Genomic DNA, 16,356 nt, shown 5'->3' with positions numbered 1-16,356 from the left:
TCCTTCATTGTAATGGGGACCATTACAAGGCTTTAAGCAGTAGCTTTTCTTGGTCAAATTTTTGTTTTCATTTGGAGTTTCCTATAACTTCTCTTTTTGGCTGCAGAACTTGTCTGTTTTGTTTTCCAGGTACAGTCTTAGGAGATCTACCCCCACGTAGCAGATAGAAGTGGAGTTTTGGGTATGAGGCAGAGTTATTGGTGGTTAGCTGCCCAGGTTGCCTTTTCCTTTCCACTAGCTCTTGATGTCCTGGGACACTGTCTGGGGACCTGAGAGTTGTTTGGGTATGAAGAGGTAAAAAGGACCTGGACTGGAGTGGTCGGAGCAAAACCGGGGAGAGGGAATGATCTGAGAAGCATTTAGAAGGAAAAACTGGTAGGTGCAGCAGGGAGCCTTACAAAGACTTTCCCTATGTTTGATTCTATTACTTTAGCAATTGAGAAAAATGTATCCTACTGCTTGACCCTGGGTTGGAGACTTACTGAATAAGGAAGACACATGGTATTTTCCTTCCAGAGATGGTAAAGAAACTTTTTAGTGTTCCTGAGTTCTGAACCCTTCTTAGAAGAGCTCAGGCTCTCTCAGGTTTGAAAGGGAGGGAAATAAATGCTTTGAGATTAGAAGGCTAATAAAGAAAGCTATTTCCCGAAGCTGGAAAGAGGGGCCATGACTTCATATGACCCCAGAGTTAAACTCCTAAGACCCTGTTGGCAGAGGGGTCCCAGAGAGGACTTTCTGTGTGTAACTGAAAAAACTCAGCACTTGAGACCAGGGACAGTGTTGGCTTATTCCAGGGTCTCAGCAACGGAGATTTTGTCAAGGCATGAACCACTTAGATGGAGGGGATCTGGTATTCCTGGTTTCATCATCTGACAATGAGTAGCAAAGGCAGTGACTAAATAAGTAGGCTGGCCGACACTAGGGCCTGTCCCTGAATGGAACTGGCCATTGTTGGGCAGACTTCCCCTCTCAGTGTTCTAGAAGATCCAGAAGGTGGGCAGTGCAGGGGTTGTGATAGTGGATTTCCTACACATGGAACAAATAGAAGTATGCTGGTTTTAATATCATTGATGGAAACAGAAGAGATGCAAATGTGCAAGTGTTTCAAACGTTGTGAACAGTACATGACTGGGTGATTGATTAGATTCATGAATGAGGATGAGTCAAAGATTACTTTCAGGTTTTTAGCTTGAGTCAATTGTTAGGTGAAATTATATGCCATTGGAGAATAATGCAAAAGAAAACCGGTGAGTGATGAAAGTTCAGTTTGAGAGCATTAAATATGAGGGACACAATGGATTCAAGTATCCCAGAGGCAGTGTAGTTTGGAAGTTAAGAGTATCAGGTATGGAACTACATTATTTGATCCTGGGTGAAGAACCTCTCTCTATGCCTCAGTTTCTTCGTTTGGAAAATTGATATCCAAAGAGGATGGTGGTTTTCAAATTGGCCAATTAATGCTTTGGCACTCTTTTCATTGACAAGTTGGATATATTTCTCCTATCCTTGAATCTGGGTAAGTCTGTGACTGCTTTGTTCAATAGAGTATGGTCCAACTGACAGGATGTGACTTAAGAGGCTACATCATAAAAGGCAATGCAGCATCTCTTTTGTCTTCAGGGACACTCACATTTGGAGCCCTGAGACTCCATGGGAGAAGCCAGACAACTCTGAGGCTTCCATGTTGTGAGGAAACCCAGTGCACTTTGAACACATGTAGATGATCTGATTGATAGCCTTAACTGAGGTCCCAGACCACGGTCAGCAGCAATTGAAACACGTGTTTGTGAAGATGCTTCCAGGTGATTCTATCCCCCAGCTGTTGAGTTACCCCTTGCTGTCCATCTTCCCAGTTGAGGTCCTAGACATCATGAAGCAGAAAGAAGCCATCTTTACTGTGTTCAGGATTCACAGAATAATGAAATGATTGTTTATCTCAAGAAACTTGAGGTACTTCGTTATACAGCAGTAGTGCATCAGTCTGGGCTAACTGAGAAGCAGACCCCAAGAAGGGATTAAATGTCAAGATATTTATTAGAGGAAATACCTGAAAGAGAAAGTATAAAGGAAGGCAGGAGATACATGGAGAACCGTAAGGCCATGGTGCATGTCTAGCCCCTAGTGAAAGAGAAAGGGAAGGAAGAGGGAAGTTTGGATAGATCTGAGCATTTCTAATGAAAGTTCAGCAAGGTTTTTGGGGAATCTTCAAGTCAAAGACACCTGTCAGAGGAGCTTCAGATCTCCTAGTATCAGACCTACCCTGGTATCCCACCAGAATTCAAAAGTGTGGCTCTGAAACTAAAACTACGACAGATTTCAGGACCCAGAAGTTGGGCTGTCAGTCAGTAGCAGAGATCAGAGAGAAGAATTCTCATGGTCATCAAAAATTCTAATGGGGACCAATGGTATCTTCCTCATTTGATTGTTTTGAGAATTAAATTATTATATATTATATATGTGTATACATACTGTACCTGGAGCATCGCCTGATACATTGTAAATCCTCACTAAATATTTACTATTATTAGCAGTCATCTTTGAAATTATGAGAGTGGATAAGACCATCTAAGAAAAGTATAGTAAGAAGAGCCATATATTCTGGATAAAATTATGGGGATATTTATTAACATTCAAGGGGCACTCAGAAGAATGAGAAACATGAATAAATCCAATAGCTGATATTAGTTGACATTTACTATGTGCAGAAACTGTGCACCACTGAACTATAAGCTCCAAGAAAGCAGGGACTTTTTGTCTAAAGAGTTTACTGGTATATCCCTGGTGTCTAGAACAGCCTCTAGTTGGAGGCTGAGGGAGTTCTATTTCAAGAGAACGAGAAGTATTTCAGGCGATAAACAATGATCGAACTAGAATATCATCATTTTGAAGGCTCAGATGAAATAATGGATGAAGGCAATGTTCAACAGTATCTGCTAACATCTAAAGTGAGAGACAATCTGGCGTTTATATATTGGGTTGGCCAAAAAGTTCGTTTGTTTTTCCCGAACGAACTTTTTGGCCAACCCAATACATCCTGATGGAGAGCACATTACAGGTTATGGAATGTGTGTGTGTGTGTGTGTGTGTGTGTGTGTGTGTGTGTAAAATCAAATGAGGCTGATCAACTCTCTAGATCTTACTACAAAGTTAAAAAATACAAGAAAGAGAAAAGTTAAATGACACAATTTTGCAATCAACAAAATTCGGATTGTAGGAAACTGCAGGACAAATCATCCAGTTTCTTTATTAAATAAATTAGAAAAAAAGGGAGATGTATTTAATTAATTGCAATATATGGACCCTGTTTGGATCTGACTTGCATAAGTTATTACAAAATATCTCTGTGATTATGAGAATTTGAGCATTACTTGGATATTTGAGGCTATTAAGGACTTAATATTTAGATTTAACAGCAGTATTTAAAAATGATTTTCAAAGGCATTCTTTATCTTTCAAGATATACAATGAAATATTTATTGATGAAATGACACCATGTACGTGATTTGCTTCTAAATAACCTGAGGTGAAGGTAGTGGGAGAAGGAATAGATGAAACAACACTGACAATGAATTGAGAGTCCTTGAAGCTGGGTGATGTTCATTATACCAGTCTCTCAATTTTTATATATATTTGAATTTTTTGGAATTACCTAACTATAAGTTAAATAGTAAACACTAACATAAGTGCTGTGGCATTAAGTAAAATAAATGAGGGAGTGAGGCAAAGTGTCAAATGTACCAAAGCTCTGGTCAAATGAAAACTAAAAAATGCACCCATTTGGCTTTAGGAAGTCAGTGCCTGTGACTTGCACAGTTGCGATGTGAATTTGTAGTGAAGGAAGCACATAGAATGTTTAGATTCATCTTTGAGGAAGTTTGAAACAGAAAGAAAAACTTGGGGATGATAGCTTGAGAGGACCTGGGGTCAAGTGCTAGAAAGGAGGTGGGGAGTTGGAAAGGTTGATTAGAAGTAGGGGAACATTGGATGGAAGAGAATAAAACAGGTGGAGGAGTTTGGAGGAATCCGGGTCATGGTCACTGGAGCTGAGAAGGTCGAGGACTGGTGAAGACAGGGTATTGGATGGTCATCTACATGGAGTCTGGAGTTACCCAAGGCAAAGTCTGGCCTGTGGTGGTGAAAGAATGTTGGACAGCAAGATGGCAATGTCCTCCATGAAAGTGCTATAACCAGATGGGACTGATTGTGATCATTAAGTTTCAAGACTTCCCCAGGGAAGTTCCAGTTTACAAGCCAGATAGAATGACACCTAGTCTGACTGACCCTTTCAAATATTCTTTGAGTTTTTTTTGTCTCCATAAAAAAAGGTGATTCACTGTGAGCCTTTTCACTTTTTTACTGTTTGCTATAGTTTTTTCTATATCCTCAAACTGTAGTCTTTGTTAGCTTGTCCCACTAGTTCTCTCTCTGAAAAACACAAGTTCAGGCTGTAATGGAATAACTGGATTATTAATATCTTCCCTCTTCTGAGCTGTGGGCCAAGGGAGAAAGCAAGGCGGAGATGAACTTCTATGGCTCAGCTAGAGGAGACATTTTCTGGCAGCTTTATAGTTTCCATGCTGTGTAGAAACAAATTGGTCATTTCTATGCCTCTGTCTTACTTTGTGCTTCTGAATAAAAGAAGTGTTTAGGTTTTTCTGGAAAACCATCCTTTCTTAGATTTCCAGTAACTTTTCATTTGGGTTTTACTCTTATAAAACAAAATTAAAAATACAAATTAATATCAGAGAACTGACCCATCCCTCCCCATGTCCTAGTTGCTCCAGTCTTTGAGGCCCCATGAATGATGTCTGAGAGGAACAAAAACTGGATGGATAGGACAGAACCTAATTGCTAGCCGTGTCCAAGGTGGGCTGGAATGGCTGGTGCCTGGAGAATGGAGAGCCAACTGAGAGGACCCTGCAGTCATGGAGGCAGGTGAGGACAGGGTCAGGGTGGCTTGTGTCACCCTCTTGGACCATGACTCCTGTGATTAGAGAAGTTTCTTCTCCCTCACAGCTTCTGTCTCCTGTGAGTCTCTGCTGCTGTCCTTTTTGTCATCATCTCTATTATAGCCATGGTGGCTGGGTTGTGTAAACACAGAGATAAGGAAGAGACAAATACCACATGATATCACTTATATGTGGAATCTAAAAAATGATACAAATGGACTTATTTACAAAACAGAAACAGACTTACAGACTTTGAAAACAACATATGGCTACCAAAGTTGAAACCTGGTGGGGAGGGATAAATTAGAGGAGTTTGGGATTAACAAATACACACTACTATATATAAAGTAGATAACCAACAAGGGCCTACTATATAGCACAAGGAACTCTCCTCAATATTCTGTAATAACCTATATGGGAAAAGAATCTGAAAAAGAATGGATATATGTATATGCAGAAATGAATCATTTTGCTGTACACCTGAAACTAATGCAACATTGTAAATCAACTATACTCTAGTATAAAATAAAATTAAGAAAAAAAAAGAGAGAAAACAGGGGGAGACTTTTGGTCTTCCCCAATCTGCCTGCTAGATTGCTTTCTAGAGTCCACAGATAACTCATTCCCTCTTACCTGGACCCAGAACCTCGCAATTGCAATTGAATGCTATTATTTCAAGATAAATATTGGATATTGATGCTTATTATTTTAATCATTCACTCCATTATTTTAACCAGAATATTTTTTTCCTTTTCCCATAATTTTTTTAATCTCAAAGACCCCTACATTTAGAAATAGTATTTTTGAATTTAGATCCAGAATCAGAAAATAATCCCCTATTAATGAAGAGAAAGTATATATGCAAAACCCTAGGTCAAATTGAATGTTGAAAATTCAGGCCTGGACCCAATCTGGAGCAGATAGGAAAATCTACCTACACTTTAGCCTCACCATTTACTTTTCCTTCAAGCAGCTCAATAGGAAGATTAGCAGAGTCTTAAAATTACTCTGAAGTCTACCTATAGTTACAAGAGAAGACATGTGGTTTGTTAACACAGAATGGAAATACTCAAGGTAACCTCAGTGCAAATGTGATTTGCGTAATGAATTCTCCTGAAAACTGGGACAAGAGGTAGGGAAAAAAAGAGGCAAGTGGGAGAGACATAAATTATAAACTCTGCAAGTTTTTCTTAAAGGAGAATCCTCTCCCTGGGGTTCTTTTACATTGCTATGAAATTCTCTGAACTTTCTAATTTCCAATAAGCTTTCTAATTTTAAAATTTATATGAGTGCACAGATTTCCTTTGTTGATCAAGTAATTGTAAAAGAGTATTATTTAACATTTATTTAAATATATCTTCAGCTGTAGTATATTTTGTTACATGGTGCTTTTCTGAATTTGATAAAACCCCTTATCAAAACAAGTAGTTAACATTTCATGTTTACCTATTTTCAATGATAATCAAGTTCCTGGCTATATAACTATAGATTCTCTGAAATCACAGAGAAATTAGAATTAAATTAGAAATTAATTAAATTAGAAATTAATTAAATTAGAAAATAAAGAAATGATTTGGGGGAAGCCACAGGCAACGGGGTTCCTCTCTTGGAGGTCCAGCCTCCAAGAATGTTGGAGGCTCTGGGCTGGTTTTGAATAAGATCCACTGGAGAAATGATGGTGGAGAGCCTGGACTTTCCATTCAAGAGACTTAAGTTCTGTTCTTGACTTTGCTGCTAATCAGCTCTGTAACTTTGAGAAATTAAGACTTTTTTCTTTGGGTGCAAAATAAGGGGAATTAATACAATATTTTCTAAGGTCACATCCACTTCTAAGATGTAAAGAATCTAATTTGTGGATACTTTGAGGATTTTTTCTTCTGAAAATCAAATCAAGTCATCAGGGAGAGATGGGCCTAAATCAGTAACTCTTAAACATGGCTGCAAATGGAAATGATCTGGATAATTAAAAAAACCTGAGATTTCTGAGCTCCAATTAAGAGCTTCTAAATTATGCTGTCTGGTGGAAAGGTCTAGGAATCTGTATCCTAAAACTCCCTCAGGTGATTTTGATGCAACAGATTCAAGGACTTGAGTTTGAAAATCTCTGGTTTAGGTGATCTGCAAGGGTCTGTACAATTTTGAGCACCTCTGACTCTCATCAATATTTATTAAAGTACTGACTGCTTGTCCAGAACTGCATGCAAATGATAGTGCACTAAAATGAAAACAAATTGTCCTCAAGAATCTTAATTTTAAAAAAGTACATATATTATACAAAGATTGTAAATAAATCCACTCCATCATGAAGCTCTTTATACAGATATAATTAAAAACCTTACAGTTCTAACAAAACAGGAAAGTAACTTCAGTGGAGTAAAACAACAAAACAAAACAAAAAACCAAAACCAAATGAAATTCATATTATTTTCTCAAGAGCCCAATTTTAAAACGTAAATTTAGAATGTGCTGGATATATTCAAAGAGGACAAACAACAACAACAACAACAACAACAGAAAACCCAGGGCGAATAAGTACCAAGGGCAATGAACTTATCTGGTGTGACTCTAGGACACCAAATAATGATCTTATTGCAGAACTACAGAAGAAAGACAACTTATCTTGCTCTATTCTCACATTCTCTTACATGATTTCCGTTTGATTCAACTGCCATGTGAAATTTCAATTGTTTTTGTGCCATCACTCTTTCTAGTCTTTGTTTAAAGCTGGGTGTGTGCCTGGTTGAAATGGGGAAACATTCATTGGAGCACATGTGTTTTGAGGCCAATGTTAATTATGGGTTTGGTAACAAGCATCTAAGAATATGGGAGTTCAGGGACTGGGGCTACAGTTCAGGGAACTCCATGGGAACTGTTGGGAGGTGGCCCTGAGGGAGATTTTCTCTTCCTTTTCCTCTTGAGTAGATGTACAGAGGCTTTATTCCATCCCAGTCTTTGCCAGGAGAATGAGGCACTGGACTCATTAGGTGATATATAAATTTTACATCTATCTATTTATACATACACACTTTTTCTATCATCTATCTCTCTATATATATTCTGAAATTTCTATATAAAAATATTATACCTACCTATTTTCTATCATCTATCTTTCTCTATATATATATTCCGAAATGAAGAAGAATGACTTCGTGTTGCCAAAAAGAAAGAATAGCTTGGAGGAATGAGGTGATTGAGAAAAAAATTGGTTGACCAGTCATGTGGAAAAGCTTCTTTTAAAAACTTTTTTTAATGTCACTTTTTTAAAAAAGAAAAAGTCAGTTAAAAATTCAGTTTAAAAAACTCTTGGCTCTTTAATTTTTAGGGTGCTTGAAATAATCTCTACCTTGAATAGAATGATGGTGGTTACAGGGTGTGTATGTATGTAAAAACCCATTTGGTTGTATACTTAAGAATTGAGTGTTTTATACTATAATGTTAAAATTAAAACAATCAAATTGCTTTTAGTTGCATTTCAATACCAAATATAACATCTTAATAATACTACACTTCTAGTTCCAGAATGAATATTTACAATTTGATATTCAATATTAGAGGTTCTGGATAGCTCTCTTTAATTGAGATGCATCTGACAGGGCACAGTGGGACCTGTAGGTGATCCATAACATCAAAGTAAACATAGTTTTGAACAAAATGCAAGGAGAAAAACAAACTAAAACTGCAACAACAAAACAGTTGAAAACTAAAAAATAAAGGCAAAGGAAGTTTCTTATGAATAAATCATCCATCATCTTTGATCTCAGCAAAATGACCGTTGACTTGGCAAACACTTAAAGAACATTTATTTGTAGAAGTTGAAATGATTCCTCATCATGTAATTGTTGGTGTCAAAGCTGAGGTTATTTTTTCTGGCTCAACATCTGTGGCTACCCCTAGGAACTAATTGGGCAATAAAAGTTTTCAGGCTCATGAAAATGAAGTATTAAAAAGATGACTGATAAATATTAGTTTTATAAGTATAACAATAGGGTTTGGTAACTGATCTCTACCAGTTGTGCGAGGAACAGATTTCAAAATGCCGGAAGTGAAACTGATGTGGCCAAGTGTCAGAGTTGAGGATGTCTGTCTTTGTCTGCACATGAAACAACTTTGATGTGGCTTAAGATGTGTTTTTGTATTTCAAACAGCCCAAAGAAGGGAAACCAAACCAGCAAGGCATCAAATTATTTACCCTTCCCAGGAAAATATTTTAAAAGCTCTACTAGGGTTCCATTTCCTAAAGCCACCTGTCACCTAAAGCATACGTAATCAGCCCCAGATGCTGGATCCCAACCTGCAGCCCCATGACTTGCAGAGGAAATATTTCACTCATTCCTTGGCACATCCTTAATTCATTCGAAGCTAAACTTTCAGGCCATATTTTCTGCTTAAACTTAATAACTCAGCTTTGACATTCCTTCCCAGTGACCCCAAAGTTCCGTTTGGCTGCCTCAACACCTGCTCCCAAATGCATTAGAAGCACTCAGATTTTTTTTTTTTAACTATCAGTTTTGGTTTCTTTGCTCACCCTGAGGCCATCCTTTGTACGGAAGTAGAGGATACTAGCTTCTATTCCATTGTGAATTTTATTTCTGTCTTAGGTTTCTCTCAAGGTTTTGTTGATGTTGTTTTGGAGACAAAAATCCTTGGTTCATAAGATCTTGGAAATCTGTGAAACTTGTGGATTCACATCTTGATTTTGGAAGATAATGGGGAAAGTTTCCAACTATCCTTGTAGTTATCTACTTATGTAAATGAGTTTTGATAATAAACTTAACCCTGAATATTTTCTGTGATGCTAAAAAAAATCGGTGGCTCTCTAGAAATTCTGGCATAAACACCAACATCCAAGCATGAACTTTTCAAAAATTTAGTTAACGATCTAAAAAAAATCTGTGGCTCTCTAGAAATTCTGGCATAAACACCAACATCCACGCATGATCTTTTCAAAAATTTAGTTAACGATCTAAAAAAAGTACAGCTAAAAGTTTAAAGAGTCACAGTTAAGGCTTTTTGATTTGATTAAGTTTGTTAAAAATCTGAGAACACAGGAAAATTGCAAATCTATTGAAAAATAATAACTATACCTATTTCCAGTGGGAGGGGGTTATAGCTAATCTTATTGCAGTATGAAAAGGTGGCTAACATTACTCTACCTTCCTGTATGAAATAATTCTCCCACATTTCTCTATTTTTAAAACTAAGTATATTTTTATGTTAACGAAATTAAAGATCAAAGCACATTCGGGGAGAGTGTATTGATTCTGGAATTGTGTGTGTGTGTGTGTGTGTGTGTGTGCGCGCATGATTGCTGGCAATAAATGGCTGTGTTTATGAACAAAAGGAAATTAGAACATGAAAGAAGTTTAAGCCTAAGACCTCCTCAGATGTCTTTATAAAAATATGGAACTTTATCTGGGAATGTTTTAGTGGTAAATGACTGTTTTTGCTTTTATGAAGGCAGCAACACCTATCTGATCTATATCTGAGAAGATTTAGGAAACACAGTTCCCCAAATTGCCGTGTGTTTCAGAAAGTAACTGCAAATGGAGGCATTTTATTTTTTGGAGAGGGAGATCAAGAGGTTAAAATAATAATCTCCACCTACAACTTGTTCTGAGCTGCTTTTTTCTTTCAAACTGGGGTGGGCAGATGTAGAGTCTTAGACACTGGTTTCCCTATCGTATTTCCCTCTAACTCCAGGTAACACCAAATAAACCCTTAATCACACAAGAAATCACTCAACTTTTACTACCCCTCCTGCTCCTTGACCCATCACTAGCCCATTTCATTTCCCATGGTCTGGCCTCTTGGCCTCTTTCTTTAAAAGCCGTATCACCGGGCTTCCCTGGTGGCACAGTGGTTGAGAGTCCGCCTGCCGATGCAGGGGACACGGGTTCATGCCCCGGTCCGGGAGGATCCCACATGCAGCAGAGCGGCTGGGCCTGTGAGCCATGGCCGCTGAGCCTGCGCGTCCGGAGCCTGTGCTGCACAACGGGAGAGGCCACAGCAGTGAAAGGCCTGCATACCGGAAAAAAAAAAAAAAAAGCTGTATCACCTGACCATCAAGAAACTTCCAGCCCCTGGATCCTGTCTGGTTCCTGGTTTCCACCAGGTTACCTAGAGTTTACAGACAGGCCATGCTGCCTCTGGTCCTTTTCTGTCCCTGGAATTGCTGTTTCCCCACTCCCCCTGCCACCCCCAGGCATAAAGTCTTTCTCTAGCGCTGGGTCCGTTCTTCTACTAGCTACTTAGAGGCCTTGATTCCTTGAAGAAGATGTTTTTTTTCTTTCCTTCCCACTAGAGAAGTGAAACATTGCTTCCCACTCTGAATGATGCCTCACTTGGCAACTTTCCATGTCATTTCCCATCCACAGGTAGATTGTTTATGAGACTAGGGCATGTTTATGAGACTAGGGCACCTATTTCTAAGTCCAAAACCAATCAACCATTCTTCATGAAACAAAATTAATACATGATTTCTAACCCGAAAATTAGTATCAAAGGCTTAAAAAGTTATCATCTCCACTTCAACATGTCCCAAATGACCTTCACCTCCATCTGTCCTTTCCCTTTCTTCCCCAATGCTTAGCTAACCCTTTTTCTTGGTGTGTCCCATCTCTTCCCATGGCACCAAGATTCATCCATCACCAGACTCTAAACTAGGTGGGCCTTTACTCCTCCCTCACTGCCATGGAAGAGACAGAATGTATTAGTGGCGGCCAATCACCCAGAGTTAGACAAACATAGCTTTGAATCAAGTGCCACAACTTTCTAGATTTGTGAACTACTAAGATGATCTCCAGCTGAAAACTATGGATAGCAGGAGCCATTTATAGGGTTATTGCAAGAATCCGTGAGATTATATAAAATATCTGCATAGCACTGGAAAAATGGGAAGTGTTCAATAAATGGCAGTTATTGGTTTTACTATTATTAATGATTATGATTATTACTAGTCTTCAATATCTTATCTCATTACCTTTCTGTATCAGTCAGGGTTAAACAAGAAAAGAAGAACTATTGTGTGTGTGTGTGGTCTTTGTCAGATCTTATTGCCTCTGACTTTGGTGGTAGGAGTATCCTACAGAAACTGGCCCAGGAGTTGGAGAAACTGAGGGAAGATCTAGGGGAAGATGGAGCAGTTTGGGGCCCAGATGCCACTTTACAAAAAGGAGGCAAATCAGCAGATCAAGTACACAATATCTACTGCTTCCTTTGCACCCTCCAAATCTGCCCTGAATCTCCTTTGTGGTCTACCAAAACCAGAAGCATACAAGAAAAAACATGTGGTACATATACACAATGGAATATTACTCAGCCATTAAAAAGAACGAAATTGTGCCATTTGCAGAGATGTGGTCGGACCTAGAGACTGTCATACAGAGTGAACTCAGAAAAAGAAAAACAAATATCGTATAATATTGCTTAGTTGTGGAATCTAGAAAAAATAATACAGATGAACCTATTTGCAAAGCAGAAATAGAGACACAGAGGTAGAGAAAAAACATATGGATACAAAGCAGGGAAAGGAGGGGTGGGCTGAATTGGGAAATTGGAACTGCAACATACACACTACTATGTATAAAATAGATAACTAATGAGAACCTACTGTATAGCACAGGAAACTCTACTCAATGTTCTGTGGTGACCTAAACGGGAAGGAAATCCAAAAAAGAGGGTACATACGTAAAGCTGATTCACTTTGCTGTACAGCAGAAACTAACACAACATTGTAAAGCAACTATACTCCAATAAAAATTAAGTAAAAAAAAGGAAGAGGAATCCAGAAGACACAAACCCTCCTGGCCTTGTGGATCTACTATGAAGGCACCAAGCCTTCCTTCAAAATGTGTCTTCATGGCCTCCTCTTCCAGTTTCCATTAGAGCATTGGTCTCTAAGTGGTTCTTCAGTTTTTAATTTTTTTCCCTCCCATTTCCAACCGTTCTCTTTCTAGATTGCTCTTCAAAGAACTTTGCCTTTATCATACCACCATCCCTAATCTGATGCCACCGAAGCCTCTGCCCAAGGGGAGCACAGTTGTTCCTCCCCTGTTAAGTGCTTGGGATGGCCAGATTGATCTCCTTTCTCTTCCCAAAGCACCCTGGTCTGTTTTTGCAGTGTTCCCACTCGGAGATCACTCCTCATTCCCCCTTTTCCTTTGACTCTTTTGTCTATAATTTAGCCACTTTAGAGCCCAACTTAGTTTCCACTTTCTCTCTCAAGACTTTCTAAGCCCAGGCAGCTCAGATCTTGTGGCAGCTTCTGGGACACAGAAAATACTGCTCCTCATTTGGGCTGGGGCTCTCTCTTATGCGGTATTTTAATTCCCCTTGAAGTCTCTTGCAGAGCTGGGAACCTGGTGGGAATTCCTCTTGAAGTCTCTTGCAGAGCTGGGAACCTGGTGGGAACTAATTACAAGCTTTACAGTGAAACAAATAGCATTTTATATGACATATTATGCACAAGTAGAAAACCACATGTGATGTTTCACTGCATGGTAGCAGAGCTCTGTTTCCCAGGGCAATGATGTGGTGTCCATCCCCTGGCTGTTGTGACAAGGTCATACCAAGCTCTCATGACTTAGATGTAATATATGCAGTTACCACTGAGTCTTTGTTTAATCCAATGCACATACTTCAGGTTTTTTTTCTTTTTTCTTTTTTTAAACATCTTTATTGGAGTATAATTGCTTTACAATGGTGTGTTAGTTTCTACTTTATAACAAAGTGAATCAGCTGTATGTGTACATATTAATATTCCTCCAGGGAGACACTTTTCTCTTTTTTTGGGGTATTATTTTTCTTAGAGGGAGGAAGCTTGGGCTTTGCTCATTGGAGCTGGCATTTGATCTCTGTTCACATTTTACTTCATCAGAAAGGCCCTGACCACTCCCTCTAAAATCACCCCCAATCACTCTCTTGTCCAGCTGTATTCTTTTTTTACAACACTTAACCACGGACCATGGTATACATTTTCATTGTGTAATTACACATGTTGTGTCTGTCCTACTGGAATGCAAGGTCTCTGATTTATTCATTGTGGAGTCCCCAGTGTCAGGCACTTAGTAGAACCTTAGTAAATATTTTTCAAATGAATGAATGAAATTGGTTTTGTTTGCCTCTTGCTGGTACACCAGATCCTTTTACCTCTCTGGGTCTCTGTACAATGGCAGAATTAGAAATGGACTGGCTGCCAGTTATTCTACTGCTAGTGCTTGGGGAGTGTAGCACATAGGGACAGGACACACAGAGGGTGAAAGCCCAGGCTCTGGGGTTAGACACTGCTAGGAATCCTGCCTTAGCCTCTTGCATGCTGTGTAAACCTGGATGGAGTCTCACTATGCTAAGCTTCGGTTTTAAAGTGGGGAAAGCAATAGTACTTCTCTCAGAGGGATGTTGCGGGACTAAGACAGAAAAGAGCTCAATGCTTCACACATAGTCGGTGCTCATTAGATAGAAGGTGGTGTGGTAGACTGAATGATGGCCCTTGAAGATGCCCACACTTGAATCCCTGACACCTGTGAATCTGTTACCTTATGGCAAAAAGGGACTTGTATGTGTGATTAAATTAAGGATCTTGATCTGGGAAGATCATTGTGGATTATCTGGGTGGGTCTAAAATAATCACAAGGGTCTTATAAGAGGGAGGCAGGAGGATCAGAGTTAGAGAGAGAAAAGATAAGGACAAAACCAGAGGTTGGAGCCATGTGCTTTGAAGATAGAGGAAGAGGCCACAAGCCAAGGAATGTAGCTGGAGTCCAGAAGCTGGAAAAGGCAAGGAAATGGAGATCCTCTAAGCCTCCAGAGAAACCAGCCCTGCCAGCACCTTAATTTTCTTCCTGTAAGACTCATTTCGGACTTCTGACCTCCAGAATGATAATACGTTAGTGTTATAGTTGGTGGTAATCTGCTATGGTGGCAATAGGAAACTAACGCACATGGTCTCACCATGCATTCACTTGTCACTTGGCCTGTTTCCATCACCTACACACCAAGGTTACTATTGCCTTTTCAACTCCCAACATGGCCAGACACCTCTTCTGGGCTCTCTCTGGGTGGGGACTCAATGTCTGAGTACTGGGGACTGATTTATTTCTATTTCACAGGCCAGTTCAGGATTGTGACATGATAGCCAATGTGATTTTCCTCATTCTCATTCTCTGATGACATTCTTCTTTCCATTATGATGCTTAATTTTAGTGCTCAGAGCCCTCGGATTTCTCTCTGACATGTGCCCTGGTCTCTTTTTCAGTGACCTATTGCTACATAAATCACCCCCTCCAACTTAGTAGCTTGAAATAACAACTACTTTATCATTTCCCATGGCTCAGTGATCTCGTGGGGCAGGTCGCAGGTCTCCTAGTGTGGCTCCTTGTAGGGTTGTATCCACATAGCAACCGGGACTAGGGTCATGGAGCCTTGACCAGGAAGCTGGGCCTCTCTCTCTCAAGGTTTAGTCTCAGGGCCTTTCCTTTCCACGTGGCCTTCCCAATAGGGCAGGGGTACTTTTTATGTGGACTCTCAGGACTCCTGTACAAGTTTCCTGGGACTGCCGTAACACATTATGACAAACTGGGTGGCTTAAAATGACAGCAATTTATTCTCTCACAGTTCTGGAGGCCAGAAGTTGGAATCAAGGTGTAGGCAGGACCAGACTCCCTCCAGAGGCTCTAGGGGAGAATCCTGGTGAAGCTCTTTATAGGATCTGGTGGTTTCAAATGTTCATTTGCTGGTGGCAGCATCACTCCAATCTCTGCCTCTTTCTCCACATGGACTTTTCCTCCTCTGTGTCTTGAATCTCCCTCTGCCCTCCTTTTGTAAAGACACTGCCATTGGATTTAGGGGTCACCTGGATAATCCCAGGTGATCTCATCCCAAACCATTAACTGAATTACATTTACAAGAAAGCCTTTTTTCAAATAAAGTTACATTCAGAGGTTTTGGGACTTAAAACATGGACATCTTTTTATGGAAGCATCATTCGCCCACCACAACTCCCAAAAGCAAGACTCTGAGAGAGGAAGTGGGAGCTGTCAGGTTTCATTTGACCCAGAACTGGCCCGGGGTGGCCTTTGCCCCATTCTTCTGGTTGTTGGACATCACAGGTCCAGCCAAGATTCAGTGCTCAAGGGGTCTCCATGTGGGCACCAGCCAAGAAGCGTGGCTCATTGGAGCAATGGTTGACCACAAGCTACCTCACCTGCTGACCTCACTTCTCCCAGAACTATCTTTTTCTGGAGGCATTTTCCCTGCAACCTCACACATGACCCTGCCTTAGTAGTTATGCTTCTCAGAGTGGACTGAAAGGAACATGGCCCCTTAGAATAAACAGGTATATGAAAGATAACAATGGCTAGGTGGTTCATTTCCCTCCACGAACAGTTCCCTTTTAGTCAGCCTCTTCAAG

The sequence above is a fragment of the Phocoena sinus genome, chromosome 2 (genome assembly GCF_008692025.1).
Source record: "Phocoena sinus isolate mPhoSin1 chromosome 2, mPhoSin1.pri, whole genome shotgun sequence".
Classification (NCBI taxonomy): domain Eukaryota; kingdom Metazoa; phylum Chordata; class Mammalia; order Artiodactyla; family Phocoenidae; genus Phocoena; species Phocoena sinus.
This window is presented reverse-complemented; position numbering follows the sequence as displayed.